The sequence below is a fragment of the Pinus tabuliformis genome, chromosome 6, assembly GCF_031772625.1.
Source record: "Pinus tabuliformis cultivar Carrire ecotype Pingquan chromosome 6, CPIR1, whole genome shotgun sequence".
Classification (NCBI taxonomy): Eukaryota; Viridiplantae; Streptophyta; class Pinopsida; order Pinales; family Pinaceae; genus Pinus; species Pinus tabuliformis.
In genome coordinates this window covers 304,251,070-304,277,690 of record NC_142292.1, presented here as the reverse complement: position 1 = coordinate 304,277,690, position 26,621 = coordinate 304,251,070, and positions in this window count along the sequence as shown.

The window sequence follows — 26,621 nt, the reverse complement described above, 5'->3', positions numbered from 1 at the left end:
AGCATTAACAGAGTTAGAAATACCATTGCATAAATACAATGAACCAACCGTTTTGCCTTTTGCTATTACTAGGGCTCCTTTGGTGACATTCCAAGCTTCATCAGTGAAAGTTGTCAAACAACCTTCACCGCCTAATTTCTCTGTTCAAATCAAAATTTTCTTCAGATCTGGAACATGCCTTACCTCCTTTAGTAGCCATTGGTTTCCATTATGCTATTTTACAAGAGCCTTACCTATTCCAAAAATTTTAAAGGGTTTATCATCACCCAAACGAACTTGTCCAAAATCTCTGTGAACATAGTCATGAAAGTATTTCTTATCAGGTGTGGAAAGGAATGAGGCCCCTGAATCTACCATCCGGGAATCAGTAATATTTTCGAAAGAAAGAATCAAAGCATCTTGTAACACCTCACCTATCACATTTGCTTCATGAATTTTTTCTGGCTGTGCACCTCCTTCTTTTCCCTTCCGAGATCTACATTCTTTCTCTAGGTGTCCTTTCTTTCCACATTTCCAGCAAACTATCCCCGATCTGGACTTGGATATGCCTTTCCTTGATTTACTGTGATATCCTTAGCTCTTTCCTCTTTCCATTTTTCTTTCCCTAGACTCTGCACTCAAAGCATTACCCGATGTCTCACCGGAGTTTTTTCGTCGCATTTCCTTGCTAAGGATAGCACCGACAACATCATCAAACTTTAAAGTACTAGATCTAGAAACAGAGTTACTAATGGCCATTACTAAACCATTCCAACTTTCTGGCAATGAGCACAAGAATAACAGAGCTCTAACTTCATCATCAAAGTTTACCCCTACAGAACTTAACTGACTTGTAACAGTATTAAAATAATTTAAATGGTCTGCAACAAATCCACCTTCTGACATCTTCATATTAAATAAACGCTTCATAAGAAATAACTTATTTGAGGCTAAGGGTTTTTCATATAGTTTTTCCAATGCCTTAACCAAACCCTCTGTCGTTTTTTCCTTCGAAATGTTGAAGGCAACCGATGTTGTGAGGCACAACCGTACTGTTTTGAGTGCCTTTCTATCGAGAAGGTGTTAGGTTCCTATACCAATAGGTTTCATTTTTCATGATTGACTATGGAAGTGCCAAATATGTTCATCCTTGCATGCTGCAATGGTTCCATATTTTGTAAACAAAAGAAGAAAATTAAAAAATGAAAAGAGGGTATGCCCTAAAAGAATAATCAAAGGGCAAGAAAATGAATTGGTCAGAAAGAATAATAGAAATGAACCCCAAACCAAAAGACCAGGAAAGTGGCCAATCAAAATGCCACTGCTATCTTATTTGCAAGTTCACAATGTGAAAATACTGTTGTTTATCACACTTGATGGATGGCCCAACAGTTCAATCTGGACCACTCCATATTTAAATTTGTTGTTGTAGAATAGAGAATGAATATCTGTCCAAACAGTTTAAGCTTGGCAGATGAGTAGATAGGTAGAGAAATTAAGGAGCCCAACTGCTTAATCTAGGCCCTTGGAAGAGATAAGGGTAAATTTAGAGAGGAGGGCAGTCAAAAGAAAAGAGGACAATCAGGGTTTTCTAGTCCAAGTGCACCCAATCCAAAGGAAGAAAAAATGTTAGGTGTATTAGGCTGGGTAGGCAGTTTGAGGTTGCAGAAGCAAGTTTGTGGTCATTTTTTGTCTTATCAAGAAAGATTTATTTCATCAATGACACAAGGACCATGGCAGTTGTTTGGTTGCATAACAATGGAAGCATGACTAATTCCCCATCATTCCCCCAGAAATCTTTTACTAACATCCCCTCAGGGACCTTGGGATCTGCCCAATAGTCCAGTTTCACTTCATTTTGTGAGAAATTCTAAGTTGAAATCTGAGTTTACTTAGTGGAAAGAAGCCACATTTCTTGTGTAAAAATCATCATTCCATGTTCCTTTCATTTCCCTATGCCTAAGTTTTTACTCTATAAGCTTAGGACTCACTCATGCAATTTCAATTCATAAGGCCATATTAACCTCTAATTTTATTATTTAGCTCCCTAAAATCATTTTCCCATCCCTATTTTTACAAAAGAAAAACTATATAAAAACACAAAAAATGTAAATATCCCCACCCCTTGGCACTATAGCCATACAATACAAAGTTAGGGGAATACTAGGTCCATTTGGGGCATTGGTATTAACCCTTCCACGTATAAACCTTCGGAGTTTATTTAGCGCTAGGTTGAATAAATAACTGTGTTAACCCCCCCTCCTAAACCATACTATAACCCCACGCGCATATATATAACGGGTTTAGTTTAACATTTGGTTAAAATAATAACCATGTCTACCCCGTATAAGCCATATAACATGCCACAACCCAAAGTTTATCACCCCCCAGCGCGTTGTAAACATTTAAATAATAGGTGGTCCCACGTCCAAAGCTGCTCGCCGTCCATCCTCACCCGATCGTCGTCCGATCCAGAGCCCAGCATCCAATGGTGGGCGACAATATCGCATGCCCTGATCCACCAAAGATTAGCGTCCGGGGGATGGGCGGTATTGCTGCCGTACCCTCGCCATGCGTCAATCTCCCGGCGTGATCAAAGCCCCCCTCTGCAATACCACCCCGGGCCAAAAGCGGTGCGGGGAAAACCGAAAACCGCCCACCACCTTCCCGATGACGTTGGGTCCCCGTCACCATATGACGTTGCGTACACGTCGGCCCGCCGCTGCTCTGTACCATTGCCACATCACCCACTGACATCAGCGCCCGCCACCGTGTCACATGCCACGTCACTCTCCGTACCCACTACGCGCCAAAAATACGTCATGCTGACGTCATCCCCGAAAAGCGCCAAAAGCGCTAAAATGTCCAAAATTAAATAAAAAGTCATGAAAACGACTATTTTGGCTTATTTTCTATTGTTATGCTGGCGAAGAACTTGCATGCGATTTTACGTTCAAATCGGCCACCAACCTGCACAGTCCATCACCTTGCGATCCTGGCTCTGTAGCTTGACTCCACAGCTCGAGGCACCCCTGCTAGCTGTCCTCTGTGCCATAAAAATAGGTATTTACCCACAGTTGACCCATAAACCCTGTTTTTTAGAAATTTCACCATTAAAATTGACTGAGGAGCTCGAATTCAAACTAAAAGCACTCCGGCACCTGAAATTCCACCTATAAACTCACTGGTTGACCCCCTGTTCAAGAGCAACCCGGAAAATTTGCCAATTCACTATTAAAATGCATTTTAAGGTCGTTTTCGCCGGCAGAGTTTGCAAACTGCCCATGCATTCACTCCCTTTGTCAAAATCCTCCGCAGAATTTCACTCATTTGGCTAAAAAACATTCCCATTCCCTCTGCAGTATACCCACAGAGCCTATCAATCCAGTGAATTCATTTAAAAACCTGTCCGAATTCTGCAGAATTTTCTCTTTTACCATAAAAATTTACACAGTGGGGCCACATCTATATCAAAGTCTAGTCTGCTAGCTCCCTTACAAAGCTTCAGAGACAATTTTTACTGTTCAGTTGTTACACCAATCCAAGTTCCAGATTACAGACACAGAGCATTCAACATGGCCACTCCAGCAGCCTTGAACATCACTCCTCTCAATGCACCTCATAAGGAACTTGAAGCATTACCTTTAGCTGATAGGGACCACCTAATTCAAGATTTGGTTGGTGACAGAAACCACTTGCAGACCTTCTGTCAGCTGAGAAACAATTACCTGAACAACAGTGATATTTATGGCATTTGGGAATCAAACTTGCCCATCTACTTCCTCCCTTCTGTCAATATTTTCCCTGAAATTATTCGCCTCTACTGTGAAAACTATGACCCATCTCAAAGAGCAGTCAAGTCTCCATCTGGGAGCACCCTCTTCCAAATAACTCCTGATTCAATCAACCAAATGCTAAACTTCAAGCAAACTCAGCTTCTGGTCCCTCTCTCTATGAAATTCCTGCTTGATGAAGGCCCTAAACTTTCCAGCTCTGAGATAGCCTGAATTGCCAAAGTATTTATGAGAGCAGACCGCCAGCCTACAGGGCCACCTCCCTTGTTTATGTGTGCTTTAATGAAGTGGGCAAGTTGCTAGTTGATATGATATCCTATGTACTAGTTTTCAAAACAAGTGAGCATATTGATGAAACTATACTCGTCATGTTGTCTGCATTCACCCCAGGACAACCCCCTGCTGTCAAGTACAATTATGCCAAATTTATCTCCAATAAGATACATGACCAACTAGTGAAACTGGATAGGGAGGGAGTCTTGAAATATTCATCCTATATCTATCATTTGTTCATGTATTATCAGCCAGACTGCTTCTAATTCCCCATCAAAATATTGGACTCTAAAGGAGAAAAAAGGTCTGTGATTTTCTAGACCTCAGCCTTTCATGAAGTCCACAATTCCCCTTACTCTTACTATGAGTTCATTGACCTGTTTGTCTATCCAGTTTCTTGTCTCCTGAAGAGAACTCGTCCTGCTAGGTTATCCTATGACATGCAGAAAATATTACAGCTTTCAAAGAACTACAAAATAGGTGACTGGTACTTTTACCAGAATCACACTGTCATTAGGATCTATGGCTGTGAGCTCTGTCCCTACAGGCTCCCAAGATATGTGCCAATGAGACTGTTTGCCTTGGAGTATTATAGGAAACTCATCAATTCAGATTTAACTCATTTCATAGTGCCAAGAAAAAGGCTCGCCTGAAATTCGAAGACCAACTAGGCCCCTTTGTCATGAACAAGAAAGAAGGTTGGCAAGATGCTGATCAAATATTGGGGGAGAAACTCAAGTTAAAGAGGAGTTTTTGGTGGGTCCCTTATGACCCAGATGGCTTTATTAATGCCAGAAAAATAAAATATAGGCTGTCAGCCTATGAGCATTGTAAAATCCCACAGATTGAACAGTTTGCCAACCAAGATGAGTGGGTGGCAGGGACACTAGTTGAGGAATTCACCCAAGAAGAAATTATGGAGCAAAATGTAAAAGATTTGGAAAAGACTCTTGACTTGGATTCTTTTGAGCAGGTAATAATCAAACTGCCACAACAAGTTAGAGAAGGCACATCTACTGCTGCAGCTTCACAAGCTGCCCAAGAAAGATCTACACCAGCAACAGGTACATCAAAAGGCAAGGAGGTGATGGATGCAAAGCAAGAAACAGTGATAGAACAGCCTAACACCTCAAAGGAGCAGAGTCAAGGGCAGGCCCCTCCACAGCAAACTGAAGCACTACAGGTGCCAGCTTTACAGACTCCTCTTAATGAGGAAAGAGGTAAAAAGCGGGATAGGGAAGAGACCACACCTCCAAGTGGGTCAATCCAGCAACCAGAAGCCAAAAGACAAAGAGTTGATCCTCAAGTTGAGGAAGAAATTACTGAAGAAGCCAATGAGAGCCTGAGGAGTGGAAGAGAAACTAGCCAGCAAACACCTACTAGCTCATTCTAGCAAGAGCAAGAGAGGCAGCATGGTATGGAGGTCTCTTCCTCAAGGCAACAAAGCAAGCAACCGCCTGGCATCAAAGCAAATTTCATGGAAATCAAGGCTCATAATGAATTGTTAAGAGTACAGCTATATGATCAATTCCTCAAGGAAACACCCTCCAAACAACAGAGATTAATGGCAGCCTATGACTTTAAGGAGGAAAAGATGATTCTGAGTCATTTAAAGCCTAAGATACCACAACCCCATAAAGCTGCAGACTATATAAAGACAAGCTTAGAAGTCCTCTCCAAGGACATACACTCGATGGACCAAATAGAGTTGCACAAGCAAACAGGTGAGATGGTCTATGCCACCCTAGCAGACAAGGCCATGCTGGCTCATCAACTGAAGGAATCATTGAAAAACACAAACACTCAATTGGATTTGAAAGAATGTCTTCCTCTACCAAAGATAATAGAATAAAGACATTGGATGAAATCATTGTGGAACTAGGACATGATCCTAAGAAGGATGCTAAAGCCATCCAGGCCCTCATAAAGGAAAAATAGGAAGATATTTCTACACTGAGAAAGCAATTGAGGATGCCTGCAACTATGCACCCTTAAACTGCAGAACTTGTACAAGAAAAGGAAGGAGAAGATACCATGGATCTACTAATGAAGATGAACCAAAGAATAATTCAGATGGAGGAAGAATTGGAAAGGGAATTGCAAGGCAAGCAGGGAGAGTCGACCTCCCAGCCACCTCAAATAGCTCCAACTGTTGCCACTGTTTCTCCCACAAAAGCAGCAGCAATCCCTCCTGTTATCCCAGCATCCACCACAACTAGATCAACTACAGATGCTACAGTAGTAACAACAACAACACCAAAATCTAGCATGAGCATGGAAGAAATGATGAAAGCAGTCAAAGAGCTAGAAGTTCAGGTGACAGAGGTGAAAAAGGCCAAAGAAAAGTTGGCCAAGCTGGAGGCAAGCTATGACAAGTCCAAGATGATAGTGGCTGAGAAACAAAGAGAAATAAAAGCCTTGGAAAACAAAATAAAATCCTTAGAGAAGGAGCTTACTTTAGACAAAACTCTAGCTGAAATCAAGAAGATTTTGTGGGCCAAAATTGGCCAGTCAATCACTGACCAATGGCGATCGATTTAGGCCATACATGAATAGATAGAATTGATAGGCCTAGCTCAGTTTGAGACTCAAAGGGCTAGAGTAGCATTGGGAAATATGCCTGAGCAGGCCAATAAAATGATTCACTTCCTGAAAACTCATACCAAAGAGGAGTTGGAAGCATTAGATATCAGTAGCAGGATAGATACTATTCTGACAGCAGAAAGGGTGCTGACCCTAAGAAATTTTGTGCAAACTCTAGAAAGAAAGTGCCAGGAAATGCAGGCAGAAATAGATGATTTCAAGCTAAAGCTTGCAGCATTGCAGAGTAGAGGATTTCCCAGCCTATTAACCAGCGTTGGAAGACTACTGACCCATGAACAATATACTACCAGGATGAATAATTATGTTTCAAATCAGATTACAGCATCCTCAAGTACCTCAGAAGAAACAGGGACTCCCTCTAGATAGACTCTTTATGACAAACTAGAAAATATGTACTACATTGAACATGAGATAAATCACCTATTTGAGGTTCAACCCAACTTTTACAGATACACTGAAGCTGACGAAACACTCATAAAGATAGAAAGACATCATCTGCGTACAGAGGTGGCAGGCAATGCTGGAAATTCTACCCAGGTAATTTGATTTCTGTTCCCTTTTTGATCAGCTTCAGATTTTTAACCAGCTACAGGTCAGCAAATTTGGATACATGGGCCACCTGTTAAAGAGTAAAAACAACAGAAAGAAAGGGTCAAATTATGACTGCAGCTCATTAATAAAAGACCAAGTATGGATGCCAAGGCCAGGACAGCAAAGCAGTGACACAGCAAAGCACCAGGACAGCAAACACAGGAACCGCAGATTAAAGACGCAGCTTCAGCCGACTCAGTTAGTCCAAAAAGTTAAATATCTCTGACAAAGTGGACAGCTAGCACACCAACAATTACTACAACATTTATTTCTTTCATTTACTTCTTTGAAGAGTTGGTAAAGAAAGTTATTGCATGAAGACTTATCTGCAAGATATTTTGTATCTCATTTTTGTATAAATACCTCCCCATAGAATGTATTTGGGGTTGGTGATTTTCTTTCTAGACTGCGCTGTAATTTTTGAGACTTTCTAATACAAATGGCTGTTGAAGTTCATGGTTTCTGCACCGTCTGAAAGTGCAAATGATGTTTTGGGACCTGCTACAGAATTCCTGTGTCATTCAATGGAACAATAAGTTATTCTAAACTGTGTTTTATGTTTTCTATGTTTGCAAATTTCATATATGTTCCATAATCTTGGTAACAGAGAAGAAAGAATAGCCCAGGATTTGTTTAAATGCACCCTGTGTTCAATCTCTGCTATTAACTATGTTTTCTTCAGAATTAGTCATAAATATGAATTCTTAAATGCTCATGTTTGCACTAATTCCTTCATTTTGAATACTATTTAGGAATTCTTAATTGCTCCTGAATAATATTCATACACTTTCCCTCTGCCAGCATAATGAAAGATTCTTGATTTCCTTTCATTCCTTGATTTCATTCCATCAAATTTCAGATTTGAAAATTGTTCCATAACTGCCTATCTTGCTCTGTAGTATTACCATTCCCCAAGAAACACTTTCAGCAGTACATCATCATTGACTCCATCCGCCCAATGGAACAGGCTATTTAGATTTGCATCCCAGCTCTGCCTGAAATCACCATCCAAAAAAATTAAAACAAAAACATGTACATCATAATTAGCCTAAAATACTTAAAAAACAAAGCTAAAATAAAAAGAGAGAGCCCCCTTTGGTTGCAGGTAGGCTAGGACCTGCAGCTAAAAGATTGGTTAGTGGTTACCTCGGTCGTATTCCCTTCAGGAGGTAGGGAACAACCTTAGTGATAACAGAAGGTTCCATTATTCATCTGTCATACCCATTGGAATGTTTGTTTTTCCGCCCAATGGTAGGTACAAATCTTTCTGATACAGATAATCTTCCATCTACATATTCCACGGTGAGAAGTTTTGGCCATTAAATTTCTCGACCCTAAACTTACCATCTTCCGCCATTGCTCCCACTCGAACTAGGAATCCTTCTCTCCTGTGAGTTTGTCAGCCAAGAAAAAAGACCTTCGGCTCTGATACCAGTTGTTAGAAAATTATATATTACAGAGCAATGGAACACATAAGATATTGCAGAAATATAAACAAAGAAAATGCATAAAACAAGAGAGACACAGATATACGTGGTTCACCCAGTTTGGGCTACGTACACGGAGAAACAACCAGTCCTTCCTTTTATATTATCCAGCAAACTGAAGAGATACAACCTACAACAGATATGTTGTAACACCCTCTTCGCTCTCAATCTCCTCTCTCCTTCTCACTCAGAATATAGATCTAGATAGACGTAAAACAATTCCCTCATATATAGTGAGGGGTTGCCTTGTAGGGAAAAAAACCCTAAATTAAACATAAATTTTACCGTTAGCTCTCCGCGTAATGAACGACCCAAATTGACTAGAAATTACTATACTTTTACAAGGCAATTTTACATCTATTCTTAGCTTTGGGGGCGCAGCACCCAAAACCCCCTTCCAGGGGGGGGGGGGCTCCCCAAAGGTCGTAGCTGCCCCCCCCTGGACCCCCCCTGCAGCAAATATTTTATGGGCAGTGTTGCCACCCCATTCCGAACTGGGGTCCAATGTGGCGATACCTTTGAATATAGAAAATAATTAGGCTCCACACCCAACAATCTCCCACTTGGAGAGTGATTATAGCAACTCCATCGCTGCTTCATTTGATGGACAATGACTCCTCTTTGGACCTGGCTATTTCTCATCTTCTTCATCATACTTGAAGACCAATTGAAACTGATCATATTCTTAGTTTGTCCCTGGTTACAACTTTTGTTAGCATATCTGCAGGATTCTGGCTAGTGTGTATCTTGTCGAACTTCAACTCTCCATCTTCCAACACTGATCGTATGAAATGGTACTTGAGCTGTATATGTTTAGTCCTAGAATGAAATGCTGAGTTCTTTGCAAGATGAATGGCACCTTGGCTATCACTGTCTAACGTGCCCATATCATGCTCCTTACCCAATTCACCCATAAACCTTTGTAACCAAATCATTTCTTTACTAGCCTCTGTAGCATCAACATACTCTGCTTCTGTTGTTGAAAGTGCAACAACACTTTGGATTTTTGAAATCCAACTGACAGCTGTGCCACCTATAGTAAATACATATCCTGTAGTGATCCTCCTGTTATCTCTGTCACCTGCCATATCTGCATCAACATATCCCTGTAGAGAAATGTTTGAATCACCAAAGCATAATGCTTGATTTGTGGTACCTCTCAAAAATCTGAGAATTCATTTCACTGCCATCCAATGTTCCTTTCCTAGATTGTTCATGTAACTGCTTACAACTCCCACTACATGTGCAATATGAAGCCTCGTGTAGACCATTGCATACATTAAGCTTCCAACTGCTGATTCATATGGAACTTTAGACATATAATGCATGTATTATTCTTTGGGCACATTTCCTTACTAAGTTTAAAATGGCTAGCAAAAGGTGTACTGACTAGTTTTGCATTGTGCATATTAAATATTTTCAACCAATTTTGTATGTACTCATTCTGAGACAATGTTAATTTGTGATTTTTCTGTCTATAGTTATTTTCATACCAAGGATTTGTTTTGCGGCTCCCAAATCCTTCATTGCAAATGAATTTTCCAATTTTCTTTTGAGCACATTTATTTCCTGCATGTTAGACCCTGCAACAAGCATTTCATCCACATACAATAACAATACAATATAGCTACCATCATTTTTCTTTTTCAGATAAACAAAATGATCAGAGTGACATCTAGTATAAACTTGTTCAGACATAAACTTGTCAAATTTTAGATACCACTGCCTTGGAGCCCGTTTTAATCCATACAAGCTCTTCTTCAACCTACACACTAGTTTCTCCTTCGTTTTTACCTTATATCCTTGTGGTTGCTGCATATATATCTCTTCCTCCAAATCCCCATGGAGAAAGGTTGTCTTTACATCTAATTGCTTAAGATGTAAATCTTCAGCCGCTACTAGACTTAGAATAGTTTTGATTGAAGTCATTTTAACAACAGGAGAAAATATTTCATCAAAATCAATACCTTTTTCTGTGCAAACTGTTAACACCCAGGTTGTTCCCTTTGACTCTAAGGGAATACGGCCGGGGTAACCACTAACCAATCTTTGGACCACAGTTTCTAGCCAAACTGTAATCAGAGAGGGCTCTCTCTTTATGATTTGTCTCTGTTTTGAAATGATTTTAGGCTAGCTATGAGTTCAGGTTTGTTTAAGGTCTTTGTTGGATGATAATTTTAGTCAAGATACTTATGCATTTTCCAGGGTGTTCTAGTCCATTGGGCAATGGAGTCAGTGGTCCTTTAGTTCTTTGATATGCTGCTTTGATACAGTGGTAATGCTGCAGAGCCAGTTTAGTGTCTGAGAAATAATGATGTGATGTGTTTCAGGTAAGGAAAGGCAATTAAGAATCTTTCACTTAAATGATCATGGAGAAAACAGTGAGAATGTTAATCTAGAAGCAGTAAAGAATTTCTAAATAACATTCATATTTATGGAATCAGCGAAACATGAGCAATTAAGAATTCATGTTCATGGCTAATTCTGAAGAAAACATATACAACAGTAAAGATTGAGCACTAGGTGTCATCAAAACATGTCCAGCACTATTCTTTTACTATACTGCTAGTTTAGTAAAACATGAGTGTGTATTGATAAACATAAGAAGACAAAACAGAGTTTGAGAAAGACTTATTATTCCATCAGACAGCAAAGGAATTCTGCACCAGTACGCATGGCATCAATATGACATCAGATGTTTCAGGAAATCACTGAGCTCTTCCAGCCCTTTGTATTAGATAATTCTGAAAGTGTCAAATACATTTGTCTCATAGAGAAAATTACCAACCCCTTATGAGTTACTCAGGGGAGTTTATATACAAAATTTACATCAAAAATATCAACGAATGAGTTAATATCTCATTTATGATATGCTAATCTCTGGAATGCAGTAGCTGAAGGAGTGAATGCTGCAGTAATTCCTTAATGCTTCAGCTGTCAAAATAGTCAGAAGATATTTGGACTTTATGGCTGTTAGAGTCGGTTGGAGATGCGCTGTTCAAAACTTGGCTAGCTGTCATCGTCTATGTGATGAGTCACTTTTTAGCTGCTTTTAAATGCTAACCCTTTTCTGCTGTTTGTCTTCTAGTGACCTGGAGCTGGCAGTGGCCGAATGACTGAAGCTACCGTGGCAAAATCTGGAGCATTGCCTGCCACCAATCCTCCTTAGGCATTTGATGTCTCCGAATTTTTATTAAGGTCTCATCGGCCTCTGTATACCGCCAAAAGTTAGGAGGAGTTTCAAACAGATGGTTTGCCTCATTTTCAATGAAGAATAGGCCTTCAAGTTTAGTGTACAAGCTCTGTCCTGTTGGAGGCCCTGTTTGCTCAGGAGTACTGCCAGATGCAGTGATTTGATTTTCAATATAAGTAGCCATCCTGTTGGTAAATTGATCTCTGGTGATCAATCTTCCTGTGCTGCTTAGTAGGCTGGGCAGTCCCTTTGCTTGCAGCATCCCCATTTTGAGTTTATACTCCTCCACCTCAGCCTGTATTTCATAGCATTTTCTCTCCACAGTTTGCACATAATTTCTGAGAGTTAGCACCTTTTTAGCTGTGAGGATGGCCTTTGTTCTGTTGTTGATGCCAATGGCTGCCAGCTCCTCTTTGTCTTGCCCGTTCAAAAAATCTATCAGTCTGTTTGTCTGCTCAGGTTTGTTTCCCAGCACTATTTTGGCCCTCTGGATTCCTGTCTGTGCTTGGCCAATCAAATCCATTTGCTCATGGATTGTTTTGATGGATTTCCATTGTTTGGTGATAGTTTTTCCAATCTTACCCCATAAAATTCTTTTTATGTATGCCATGGCACTTTCCAGATATAGCTCCTTCTCCAGGGCCTTTATTTCTCTGCCCTGTTCTGCTACAGTTACCTTTGATTTGTCATACTTGGCATCCAGTTCTGCCAATTTTTCCTTGGCCTTCTTTATCTCATTTGCCTGGAGCTCCATTTCCTTGATGGCATTAGTTAATTCTTCCATGCTTGCACTGGCATCTGGGGCCGTTGTTGTTCCTGCTACTTCTGATGTGGGGGCCACTGCTGCCCCTGTATTTGTTGTTGTTGTTGAAGTTGTTGGAGGAGCTTGGGATGTGGATTCTCACTGTTTATCTTGTAGTGCTCCTTCTAGCTCTTTCTCCAATTCCCTGATTCTTTGATCTTGCTGCATTAGGAGGTCTAGTTGGTCCTCAGCCTATTTTTGCTTTTGAAGTTCTGCTGTTTGAGGGTGCTCTATGGGTTGCAGCTTCAACCTCTTCTTCAATGCATTCAGGTCATCATCTTTCTCCTTCATGAGGGCCTTCACACCCTTTGGATCACTAGGATCATGTCCAAGATCAATGATGATGTCCTCCAAAGATTTTATTCTGTTATCTTTGGCCAGAGAGGACATTCTCTCAAAATCCAACTGTGTGTTGGTATTCTTTAGGGATTCTTTCAGCTCATGGGCCATAGTTGCCCTCTCCACCAAGGTTGCATAAACCATTTCTCCAGCTTGCTTGTGGAGTTCTATTTGGTCCATGAGATGGATGTCTTTGGCCAAGACCTCCACCCTTGTTTTCACAAAATCTGCAGCTGATGTAGGCTGAGGTTTTGTAGGTTTGAAATGACTAAATATCATTTTTTCTTCTTTAATGTCATATACAGACATTAATCTCTCTTGCTGGGCTGGTGTAGCATCTATGAATTGCTTGTAGACCTCACCCCTCAGCAGCTCATTCTGAGCCTTTATTTCTTTGAAAGAAGCCTTGGTGCTTTTAGGCTTTTTGCTTTGCTGAGAAGAGGATGACACCTCCAAACCAAGTTGCAAGCCTGGCTCCTGTTGGAATGAGCTGGTACCTGTGTGCTGGCTGCCCTCCTTGTCTTTCCTTGAACTGTCAAGGAATTCATCAGTGATGTCTTCAACTTCTGGGGAGTCAGCCCTTTGCCTTTTGGTCTCTGGCTGATGGGAGGGTCCACTAATAGGAGTGGACTCTTCTCTGTCTCTTTTAGTACCCCTCTCCTCATGTGCTAGGGTCTGCAAAATTGGTGCTATTAGTGCCTCAGTTTGTGGAGGAGGAGTTTGCTCTTGCTGCTGTTCTGTTTTCTCCTCCCTCTGCAGCTCATTTTGCTGTTCAGTTTGCTGCTCAGTTGAAGGGGCAACCTTCTCTTTCACTGCTTCCTCTTCAGCACCCATTATTCCTTTTCCTTTGTCTAAGCCTGGTGCTGCTGTAGAAGATGCTTGTGTGGCTGGTGCAGTCCTTGAGGTCAAGGTCCCTTCTCCGCTCAATGAGGCCGTTCGAAGGGTACCTGCTGCACAGAGTCTAGGTCAAGAGTCTTTTCTAATTCCTTGACATTCTTTATCATCATTTCTTCTTCAGTTAATTTGTCAACTATAGAATCCTGTAGCCATTCCTGCTGGTTGGCATATTTTTCAATATGGGGATAACTGCAATGCTTAATGCCTACTAGCCTGTACTTGACTCTCCTAGTAGAAATGAAGCCTTCAGGGTCATAATGGACCCACCGAAAACTATATGACAACTGGTATCTATTTTTGAGGATCTGGTCAGCCTCTTCCCAACCTTCCTTTTTATTCATGATGAAAGGGCCCAGCTGATGTTTGAACTTGAGGTGGGCTTTCTTTTTGGAGCTGTGGAAGTGGGTAAGGTCAGACTGAATCAGCTGCCTATAATACTCAAGGGCAAATATCCTCATAGGCACATATTTTGGGAGCCTGAATGGACAAAGCTCACAGCCATACACTCTGATGACTGTATGATCCTCATATAGGTACCAATCACCTATTTTGGACTTCTTGGAAAGCTGCAAAGCTTTCTGTATTTCAGTTGATATTCTGGGAGGAGGAGCCCTCATCAACAAGCAGGAGACAGGGTATACAAACTGGTCAATAAACTCACAATAGGAATAGGGTGAATTTTGGACCAGGTGATAGACAGATGTCCAGAAGATGACAGATCTTCTTTCCCCTCTATAATCCAGCTTTTTGATGTAGCATGGAAAAACTTGGGACCGATAATACATGAAAATATGGTAGATGTAAGAGGAGTACTTGAAGACACCCTGTCTGTCCACTTTGCTCAACTGATCATGAATTTTGTTAGCTATGAACTTAGCAAAGTTAAACTTGCGGGTAGGGGGCTGGCCTGGACTATAAATGGATAACAAAACCAACATTGTTCCCTCCACATGCTCACTGGTTTTGTACCCCAGCACATAAGAGATCATATCTAACAATAGTCTACCTGTTTCTGTAAAGGAGACATCCATATAGGGAGGTGGCCCTGCAGGCTGGCATTCAGGTTTCATGAATGTCCTGGTGACATTCTGAATCTCCTCATTAGTCATTTTGGCAGCAACATCCAGCAGATAATTCATGGAAAAGGGAAATAGCAGCTCAGTCTGGTCAAAGTGGAGCATTTTATTAATGGACTCAGGATTGATGTGAAATAGGATGCTCCCAGATGGAGACTTAATGGCTCTCTGCTGTACATCATAGTTTTCAGCACATAGGCGCACAATCTGAGGGAAAACATTGACAGAGGGGAGGCAGTAGTATGGTAGGTTTGACTCCCATATCCCATAGGTATCCTTGCCATTCAAATAGTCTTCTCTCAATTGCCTGAAGGTCTGCATGAAGTCCCTATTACCCACAAAGTCTTCAATAAGGGAGTCCCTGTCAATAAGAGGCAAGGCCTCCAGGTCTTTGTTTGGTGCATTTAAAGGAGTAACATTGAGAGCTGTGGGTGCAGGGGCAGCCATTGTATAATCTGATTGTGAATAATGTAAGTGCAGTGGTTTGCAAGGCTCCTCAGAGTTCAGTGATAGCCTCAATGTTGATAATGCTTGAATTCTTCTCCACAGTGAAAGAGGCCGGCTTGTTTCTGCAGGTTTTAGTAAATTCACAGGGGTTGTGAATTGTTAGGAATGATTTGCAGAGGGTGTGCAGGATTTATTTTGGTTAATTTGCAGCTGGCCTGTACTCGGCAAAAGGGAACAATGCCGAGCACCTTGAGGACAATTTTATGGTTCTAGGTGCGTGGGTCGACTGTTTCAATGCCGAATTATAATGCAGAGGCAATGTAGGTTACTTTAGTTGACTTTCAGGTAGCAGACAGAGTTGAATTTAGGATTTTGACAAGTGTTCAATGGTGAATTAGCAGAGAAATGGCATGCATGGGGCAAAACATGAGATTTACGGTGAATACCTGGATAAACGCTCGACAAGCCTGCGGGCCGAACCGTGAAGGCTTTGTGGTAGTTGATTTGATGAGTTGGCACGGTCGAAATTTCAAATTTGGAGGTCCGGAAGTGAGTTGGTGGTGAGGCAGCGACAAGAGTTCTTTGCAATTCGCTTGAAAATGACACAAAACGGCTATTTTGGGCGTTTATAACGACCAATTTGGCAAAAATAAGTAATTGGCGCCTTTCCACCGATGACGTCAACATGACGTCACGGCGGGCCCGGGTACGGGTGATGTGGTCGCTGAGCTGGAGGCCAGCGTGCCTGGACGAGGTGGCAGGCGGATGTGGCGGCAGGGCCGCGTGGAGGGCCACGGGGCGCGGGGGCGGGCGGAAGGGACATGACGTCAGGATGGCGTGAGGGTGACGTGCGCCGGATGGGCGGTAACGGGGAGGCGGTAAGCGGTCTCCCCGCACCGCCTTTGGTGATAAGCGGTATCGGGGAGGGGGGCTCCGAACAACCCCAGCGCTTGACACGCGTCTTGGGTACGGGCCCTAATACCGCTGTTCCCCGGACGCTAAAGGGCGGCAGATCGAGATCTGTAAATGCCCGCCCACCGTTGGATCGTGGGTGGCAGAGGATCGACGGCTGGCGGGCCTTCCGACGGATCGTGCAGGTTGGGGGGTCCCGCTAGCCTTTCTTTTAAAATATTCAATTTAATACTTTAGGCGGAAAACTTTAGGGTTAAGGGTTTTTTGTGTATTTTTTAGGCAAGGGTTAATCTGAAAAGGGGGAAAAAGGGGTTAGAGAGTGGGTTTAAGCAGAGAAAAGGGGGTTCTTGTGGAATTTATTGGGTAGAGGTGAGGTGATGGCTTAGGGGGAGGCTGTCACTCCAACCTGAGGTTAGAGCAATCCCATGACAGGGTTGACCATAGTCCCTGGTGGAGTAATGTCTCCCTTGACAACTTATTTAGCTATAGTGCTAAAGGGAGGATATTTAGATAATGCTGGGATTTATACACCATAGTGTTATTATAGTAGGGAAAGGGGGACATAGGGGATTTAGATAGTAGAGTTAAGGGTTAATATGGATAAAAGAGGTAAATGAGGAGTGAAATCACTAAGTTTATTTGAAAACCACTTAGCTTTTAAGAGTAGATCAAAATGAAAAGATTTTTACACAGGAAATGTGACTTTTAAAGGCATAAGAACCAGTATAAAACCTCAAACTCTTTCATGAATCTTGGCTGCTTAAGGGATGTTAGCAAACGGATGTGAACAAAGGGGAAAATGGGAGGTTAGACATGCTCCTTTGCTTTGCTGCACATGATGTATAAGAGGAGACTTTGCATCCACTGGTTTTCCTTTGTGAACAGGTTATCACACACTCAATTGAAAGGAATACCACTTCTGCGACCCCATCTACTTACCCAGCTACTTTGCCTAGCATTTTTTTTTTTTTTTCTTCTTGGAGGGTGCACTTGAACTTGCAGACCCTTATGTGCCTTTTCTTTTCATTGGCTTTTCTTTTGATCATCTATCTAAGGCTACCCTTATTTCTTCCAAGGCCCTAGGTTAAGCAGTTGGGAACCTTAATTCTCTACCTAGCTATTTTATCTGCCAAGATTAAACTGTTTGGACAGATTTCTTTCTCTAATCTACAACAAAAATTGAAACATGGCATGACCCAGCTTAGGCTGTTGGATCACCCATTGAGAAGTATAACAGCATCAGCCAAATGCACATGTGTGTCCTCTATCAGAATATGAGATCTTTGCCTTACCAAAGTAGATCATATTGACACTTCCCATGCCAATCATGAAAAATGAAACCTATTGATATAGGTATCTAACAGTGGCTCCACTTGGGGATGGTTTTTCTTCTTGAAAGATCAAGAACAGCAGGTCAGAATGCCTTGGCCCTTGATCTGTTTTACCAAAACTTGAAAATTCTCTTCTTGTACTTCAAAATTGGAGGATACAACCTCTGTGGAATTTCTGAAAGATTAATCCCCTTTCTGCTTGTCTACAGCAGCATTGTCCAACTGAGCTATTTATATGATAAAAAGGAAAAATATATACAGCTGTTTATGTACAGAAGGAAAGACCCTGTTATGTGGATGGAAAGTGATCAAAATAGTGCTTCAACATCCTGCCATTTACAGGACCTTCACCTAGGTTAGTGCCATCCAAATTCTCCAAAAAATAAGTGTTATTTCCCTGTAATGCTTGAATGACAAAAGGTCCTCTCCAAAGGGAATCAAATTTACCATGTTTACCTTTATCCTCCCTTCTTGAATCCCACTTGAGGACCTTGTCACCCATGTTGAAATCTTCAGCCTTTGTTCTTCTGTCAAAAGCTTTCTTCAGCTTCTCTTGTAGGATTTGCACTCTGTTATACACTTGATCTCTAGTTTGCTGCAGACATATAATTTGATTCACCCTCCTTTGCATATCATTTGGTTCAGCTTGGCTTTCTTGAAGAAGTTTCATAACAGGAACCCCTAGTGAAGAAGGAAATTTGGCTTCTAGTCCATAGACTAACTCATATGGGCTGACCCCTATTGATCTCTTGGTTGTTAGCCTATCTGCCCATAAGGCATTTAATAGTTTTTTATGCCAATTCTTTTTATTTTCTTCCAACACTTTCTTTATGATGTTCACCAGGCTTTTATTTGATGATTCAGCTAGGCCATTCCCTTGAGGGTAGTAAGCAGTGGAGTGGCCCAAAGTGATCTGAAATTTGTGGCAGAAATTGACCATATTCTTGGATCTAAAAGCAGCAACATTGTCTGTTATTATCTTGTTGGGGCAGCCAAATCTAGACAATATGTTATTCTCCAAGAACTGAATGATAGTGGAATCATTTTCCTGTCTACATGGGATGGCCTCAACCCATTTGGTAAAGTAGTCTGTGGCTGTGAGGATCCATCTATGTTGGCCTGAAGATGAGGGATGAATTTCTCCAATGAAATCCAAGCCCCATTGCTGAAAAGGTCTTTCTGTTGCAATAGGCCTTAGAGGAAGTGGCGGCAACTTTATTTTTCCCTCAAATATTTGACATTTATGACAGGAAGTAGTAAAAATTTTAACATCAGAGAACAAAGTGGGCCAATAGTAACCAGCCCTCAGTATTTTATCTACAGTGGACTTCCAATACAAGTGTCCACCACAGTCACCTGCATGAAATTCTTCCTTGATTTTGTTAGTCTCATTTTCAATTAAGCAGTTCAATAAGATACCCTCATGATTTTTCCAAAGCAAATTGCCATTCATAACACAGAATCTTGAGGCTTTCATTTTCACAAACCTACATTTAGTTTTGGACAGTCCTGGGGGAGCACACAGGTTTTGTAACACATAACAGATATCAGAATACCAGGGGAATTGTTCAAAGTCTACATTGATCTTTGGAGTCGCCAGCTCCGGTTCACTGTCCAGTTGGTTGATGTCCAAGTCTTGGAAATTTGTTTCAGACATTAATTTGGCCAAGCCCTGCCCTTTTATCAGTTTTGTAGGTTTTATTTCAATATCAAATTCCAAAATGTTGGCAATCCATTTTCCTCTTCTATCTTCTAAGTTTTCTTGAGTAAGTATGTCTTTCACAATTGGGCTTGGTACATAGGCTACAACATGGGAGTATAGGATGTAAATCCTAAAGTCTTTAATAGCTTTGACCAAAGCATATGCTTGTTTTTCCATGATCTGGTATTTCAGGGGTGCATCTCTAAGAGCTTTACTAAAGAAAGCAATGGGTTTCTCATTTCCTTGGTCATCTTTCTGCAATAAAACAACAACAATTGTGTGTTGGGAGGCAAAGGAAAATATGATAAATTCCCTGTCAAATTGTGGATTTGTTAGAACTGGAGTTTGGGTGAGGGCCACCTTTATTCCTTCAAAGGCTTGACTTGCTTCTACTGACCATTTTACTTTTGAATCCTTTTTAAGCATGTTATTGAGCAGTCTGCTTAATTCGGCCAGATTTGGGATGAATCTTCTTAGGAAGTTGATTTTTCCCAAAAAGGCTTGTAATTCCTTCACATTTCTTGGATGAGGCATTTGTAAGATGGCTTGGATTCTGTCTGGGTCAATCCTAATGCCATCTTTAGAAATGATGTGACCCAACAGTTTGCCTTCCTCCAATCCAAACAGGGATTTCTTGGGATTTAAGGAAATTCCATATTTTCTACAAGTTATAAATATTTGTCTTAGATGTTTCAAATGTTCTTGGTCAGACTTGGAAAAAGGTGTGAGGTCATCTAAATAAATGACAAGGAAGTCGTGAATCTCTTTAGCAAAAGCAATATCCATTGCTCTTTGGAATGTGGCCCCTGCATTTTTCAACCCAAAAGGCATTTTAACATATTTGAAGGTTCCCCATGGGGTTGTGAATGCTGTTTTGTCCTGATCATCAGGATGAACTAAGATCTGGTTGAAACCTGAGAATCCATCAAGTAAAGAAATTCTTGAGGCCCCCACTACTCTCTGCAAGATGTGATCCATCTTGGGTAAGGGGTAATTGTCTTTCAAGGATACTTGATTCAAGTTCCTTAGATCAACACAAAGTCTTATCTCACTAGTTTTCTTTCTTGTAGGGACTAAGTTTGAAATCCAATCAGAGAATCTGATTGGTGCTATGATGCCAGCTTTAAACATCTTTTGTACTTCTTGTTCCATTGCTGGGAGAAGCATAGGATTGATTCTCCTGAGTTTTTGTTTGAAAGGTTTTTGATCTGGCTTGAGAGGGATGGTGTGTTGAATTACAGAGGTGTCATAGGATTTTAAATCCTCATAACTCCAGGCAAAGACATCCTGGAACTCCTTGAAAAGGTCAATGTATTTAGGCTTTTGATCAGGGGGTAATGCAGCAGACAACTTTATGATTTTGGGTTGTTCAGCAGTCCCAATGTTGCACTCTTCTATGGTAGTGTTGAGGGGCTGCATTTTTGGTTTGCTGGGGACATCATTGGAATCGAAAATGTCTTCTAAAGGAGCTAAGCCAGTGGGAAGAAAATTGTCCTTCAATTGTATAACTTCAGCTTCATCATCAGCTGTCTCTTCACAATCAATTTGTTGAATTTCTAGTATGTTGTCTTTGTTAAAAATTGTAGGATGTAGCATTTGGTTAGCTGTTTTAGGTGATATTGCTTTATTGTCCTTTTCATACTGTATTTGTGATTGACTTGCTCTATCATGTATTTGTGATTGACTTGCTCTATCATTGTCAATACTTAGTCCTGAAAATTCTTGCTGCAAAGTCAAGAAATTGTTTATTTGCATGTCATCATCAAACACTTGCCAATCTTTAACATTGTTTGGGACAGATGGTCTGTGTTTTATCTCAGCTGTAAAGTAGTGGTGGGGCTCAAAAGGTAGCTTGCAGGTACTTGCAAATGTGGCCAAGCTATGAGCATGAAGTTTTTGAGTCCTAGGAACTTTGGTGATCTGAAATTCAGTAAATGAGTTTAACAATTCAGCAGCAGCAGACCTATAAGACCTCAGTCTTTTGTCATTGGTGACAAAATTACCCTTGACTTGTTGGATAACTAGGTCTGAATCTCCTAGGATTGAAACTTTTATAGCTTGTAGGGACTTTACTAGTTTGAGACCTAGTAAGAGAGCTTCATATTTTGCCATATTATTAGTACATCTGAAGTTCAATCTATAGGCTCTGCCTTCTGCATGACTATTTTCTTTGTTGTGTACCCAAACTCCAGCTCCTACCCCTAACTTGTTGACTGAGCCATCAAATTCAAGGAACCATAGAATATCCTGTTGGGAAGGAGATTTAATGATCTGTTCATGGGCTGGCAATGTGAGTAGAAGTTGTGGTTTTTTCTCTAGCTTCTCTTCTAGGACAGTTTCATGCTTTGATTGGGTATGCTTGATATTTAGAATAGCAGCAGTATCTAGTGTTTGATTGACTGTTGTTTCATGGGTGATAATTCTTTCATTTGAGTCTTCCTCCTGTATGAGTATCTTGGTTTCAACCTCACCTTTTGAGGGAGTTGTGCTGTTATTGAAGAGAATGTATGAGTCTATGTCTGAATGGACAACATATATGGGAAAGTTTTGAGGCTTTTCTTCACTGCTGACCATGTATTTCATGAGTGTTTCTCTGTATAGTATTTTTGGTTGCCCAAAAACAGAGATGGTGGCATATGACATGTCTAATTGTAAGGAACCTTGGAGTTTAGCTCCCCATGATCTTGATAACAGCATCCCATACTTAGGTGGGATATCAGCAACAACCACATCCATTAGGATTGTCTTGTTTGGGTATTGAACCAGAGACACACATAAGTCTTTTATGAGACCTAAACACTTGACTTGGCTGGAGTCAAAGGAAAACAGGTCCTTGTATGGTCTTGTTATGTCTAGATTCAATCTTTCCATGACTGCTTTTGGCATGAGATTGTGAGAGGCACCTGAGTCAAACATTGCATTATGTAATATTTTATCATGAATATGTAAGCTGACATAGAAAGGTAACACCCCTGTGACTACCGTTTTTCCATCCACTTCTGGTCCGAACAGTAATTTTGGGGTGTCATCCAACACATTTACGTCATCTTTGTTGCTAGTGAGTTGCAGTGACTTCTTGATTTGTAGTTTATAGATGTCATGCTTGGCTAGTTTTGAGAGAGGGATTGCTACTTTTAGTTTGCCAATTTCAGTTTCTAGGTCAAAGGGTTTTTCAGATTGGGTCTTGGGGTTATGGATAACAGTCCTTTCCTTGTTCATTAAATCTTCTTCTTCATTTTTATCTTGACTTTTGGACTTGCCTCTTTTACTCATCTCTTGGGGAGTAACCTTTAAATTAGGTTGAGAAGGTGAAGTGGCCACAGGCTGCTGTTTTAAGGACAGTGGTTCAGTGATCTCTTCAATAATCACTTCTTCTGTAGGTGAATTTATTTTGTCATTAAGCTCTGTGACTATGACTCTTTCAGGCTGCTGATTATCCTTTATCTTTTCAGGCTGGTTTACATTCACAGTTCTGCTCCTCAGCTTGTATTGTTTATGGACTTCATAAACAGCAGTGTCATAGCCTTGTTTAAAGTCAAGGATTCACCTGATTTAGTTTGGAACAGTTTGATTTCATCATCCTCATGATCTTCTTGTGTTAAGAAAACTTGACTTTCACCATCTAGACCTATTAAATTGATCTCAGGATCTTCATTGGGCTCTGTTGATGTGGAAGTTTCTACATAATTTTCTTGGAAAGGGGGTCTTATGTCTTGATCAGCACTGGCTTTGCCAATGCCTGGGTTTCTAGTTCTCCTAAAATTTGGATTCCTAGGAGGGTTGTTCTGTGGTGCTTCCCATGATGATTTTCTCTCAACCGATTCCACTCTATCACCTAATCTCTTCATTCCATTGAGTATTGCATCTAACTTTTGATCAAAGGCAGAGGGTTCCTCTTTGAAAACAATCCTCTTTTCCAACCTTGCCCTGTTTCTTTTGGCAATTAGGTTGGCTTCCATTGTAACAGCAACCCTTTGGGCCTCTGCAAAGGATTGAGGATCTCTTTCTTTCAACTGATAGGCCATGTCAGGGTCAAAACCATCAGGGAATTTGTACAAAGCTAAATCAGGAGGAGGTCTTAAATTTTGTGGGATCGCGTTATATACATTGTTAAATCTTGCACAATACTCCAAAACAGTCTCTTGGGGACCTCTTTTGATAGTGTCATATTCCCCAAGTATGTGCAGAGGATCCTTCTTCTTTTCCCATCTGCTATTAAAGGCTTGATACAGTTCATCAGGAGTTGTGATGGAATTTGCATTCAGGGACCTAAACCAAGTTCTTACATCGCCAATTAGGCTTTGAACAAACATCCTCATCCTGACACTGTCATCATCTATTTCATAGGTCTCAAAAATGGTCTTGCATCCTCTTAGCATGCTGGACAACTGTCAGAGGGCCATTGGAGTCAAAATATGAGATTTTGGTTTGGTAATCTTGGGGTAGAGCTGCAACATTAGCTGGTATCTGCAAGGGTGCATATCTGTTAGCCATATTTACAGGGTTTGGAGGATTAACAGGGGTAGCTGGGATAATAGGAACAGTGGGTACCACTGGGGTGATAAGTAAGGGTGAACCTAGAGTGTTGGTCAAGGGGATATGTGCAGTGGATGAAGATGTGAGAGGAGGACTTTGAGATGTGGATGGTGAACTAGGGGAACTAGGGGTAGACCGGAAAAGGACCTTGCATGGAGTAGAGATAAGTCTGGGATGATCTGAATCTGAGGTTAGATCGGCAGGCTGCTCCTGCCTTTGCTGCCTCCTAATGTTTCTAAGGATGGTATTTGGATTATCAACAATGATGGGTGGATTAGGGTCAGGATTTTCCCTGGTATGCCGTGGATTTTTCTTGGGAGCCAGCTTCTAACTGTTTTTTAGGATTTTATAGGAAGTTTTTATATCTTCAAGGACTGGATAAAGATTTTGGAATGGCTATATATATTTCAAAGCTGAGATGAAGATTCACTGAAAAATCTCTTCCCTAAAGCTGTCAATGTGACACAGAAACAGCTTTGAAGGCCTCCTGACTGATTTCAGGCTTGATTTGCAACTTTGAGAGATGTATAGAAATTGGAAAATCCTAAGAAGTTCCCAGTGGAGTCGCCATTTATGTTAACACCCAGGTTGTTCCCTTTGACTCTAAGGGAATACGGCCGGGGTAACCACTAACCAATCTTTGGACCACAGTTTCTAGCCAAACTGTAATCAGAGAGGGCTCTCTCTTTATGATTTGTCTCTATTTTGAAATGATTTTAGGCTAGCTATGAGTTCAGGTTTGTTTAAGGTCTTTGTTGGGTGATAATTTTAGTCAATATACTTATGCATTTTCCAGGGTGTTCTAGTCCATTGGGCAATGGAGTCAGTGGTCATTTAGTTCTTTGATATGCTGCTTTGATACAGTGGTAATGGTGCAGAGCCAGTTTAGTGTCTGAGAAATAATGATGTGATGCTGTAATTAGATGTGATGTGTTTTAGGTAAGGAAAGGAAATTAAGAATCTTTCACTTAAATGATCATGGAGAAAACAGTGAGAATGTTAATCTAGAAGCAGTAAAGAATTTCTAAATAACATTCATATTTATGGAATCAGCGAAACATGAGCAATTAAGAATTCATGTTCATGGCTAATTCTGAAGAAAACATATACAACAGTAAAGATTGAGCACTAGGTGTCATCAAAACATGTCCATCACTATTCTTTTACTATACTGCTAGTTCAGTAAAACATGAGTGTGTATTGATAAACATAAGAAGACAAAGCAGAGTTTGAGAAAGACTTATTATTCCATCAGACAGCAAAGGAATTCTGCACCAGTACGCATGGAATCAATATGACATCAGATGTTTCAGGAAATCACTGAGCTCTTCCAGCCCTTTGTATTAGATAATTCTGAAAGTGTCAAATACATTTGTCTCATAGAGAAAATTACCAACCCCTTATGAGTTACTCAGGGGAGTTTATATACAAAATTTACATCAAAAATATCAACGAATGAGTTAATATCTCATTTATGATATGCTAATTTCCGGAATGCAGTAGCTGAAGGAGTGAATGCTGCAGTAATTCCTTAATGCTTCAGCTGTCAAAATAGTCAGAAGATATTTGGACTTTATGGTTGTTAGAGTCGGTTGGAGATGCGCTGTTCAAATTTTGGCTAGCTGTCATCGTCTATGTGATGAGTCATTTTTTAGCTGCTTTTAAATGCTAACCCTTTTCTGCTGTTTGTCTTCTAGTGACTTGGAGCTGGCAGTGGCAGAATGACTGAAACTACCATGGCAAAATCTGGAGCATTGCCTGCCACCAATCCTCCTTAGGCATTTGATGTTTCCAAATTTTTATTAAGGTCTCATCGGCCTCTGTATACCGCCAAAAGTTAGGAGGATTTTCAAACAGGTGGTTTGCCTCATTTTCAATCAAGAATAGGCCTTCAAGTTTAGTGTACAAGCTCTGTCCTGTTGGAGGCCCTGTTTGCTCAGGAGTACTGCCAGATGCAGTGATTTGATTTTCAATATAAGTAGCCATCCTGTTGGTAAATTGATCTCTGGTGATCAATCTTCCTGTGCTGCTTAGTAGGCTGGGCAGTCCCTTTGCTTGCAGCATCCCCATTTTGAGTTTATACTCCTCCACCTCAGCCTGTATTTCATAGCATTTTCTCTCCACAGTTTGCACATAATTTCTGAGAGTTAGCACCTTTTTAGCTGTGAGGATGGCCTCTGTTCTGTTGTTGATGCCAATGGCTGCCAGCTCCTCTTTGTCTTGCCCGTTCAAAAAATCTATCAGTCTGTTTGCCTGCTCAGGTCTGTTTCCCAGCACTGTTTTGGCCCTCTGGATTTCTGTCTGTGCTTGGCCAATCAAATCCATTTGCTCATGGATTGTTTTGATGGATTTCCATTGTTTGGTGATAGTTTGGCCAATCTTACCCCATAAAATTCTTTTTATGTCGGCCATGGCACTTTCCAGATTTAGCTCCTTCTCCAGGGCCTTTATTTTGTCCTTTAGGGCCTTTATTTCTCTGCCCTGTTCTGCTACAGTTACCTTTGATTTGTCATACTTGGCATCCAGTTCTGCCAATTTTTCCTTGGCCTTCTTTATCTCATTTGCCTGGAGCTCCATTTCCTTGATGGCATTAGTTAATTCTTCTATGCTTGCACTGGCATCTGGGGCCGTTGTTGTTCCTGCTGCTTCTGATGTGGG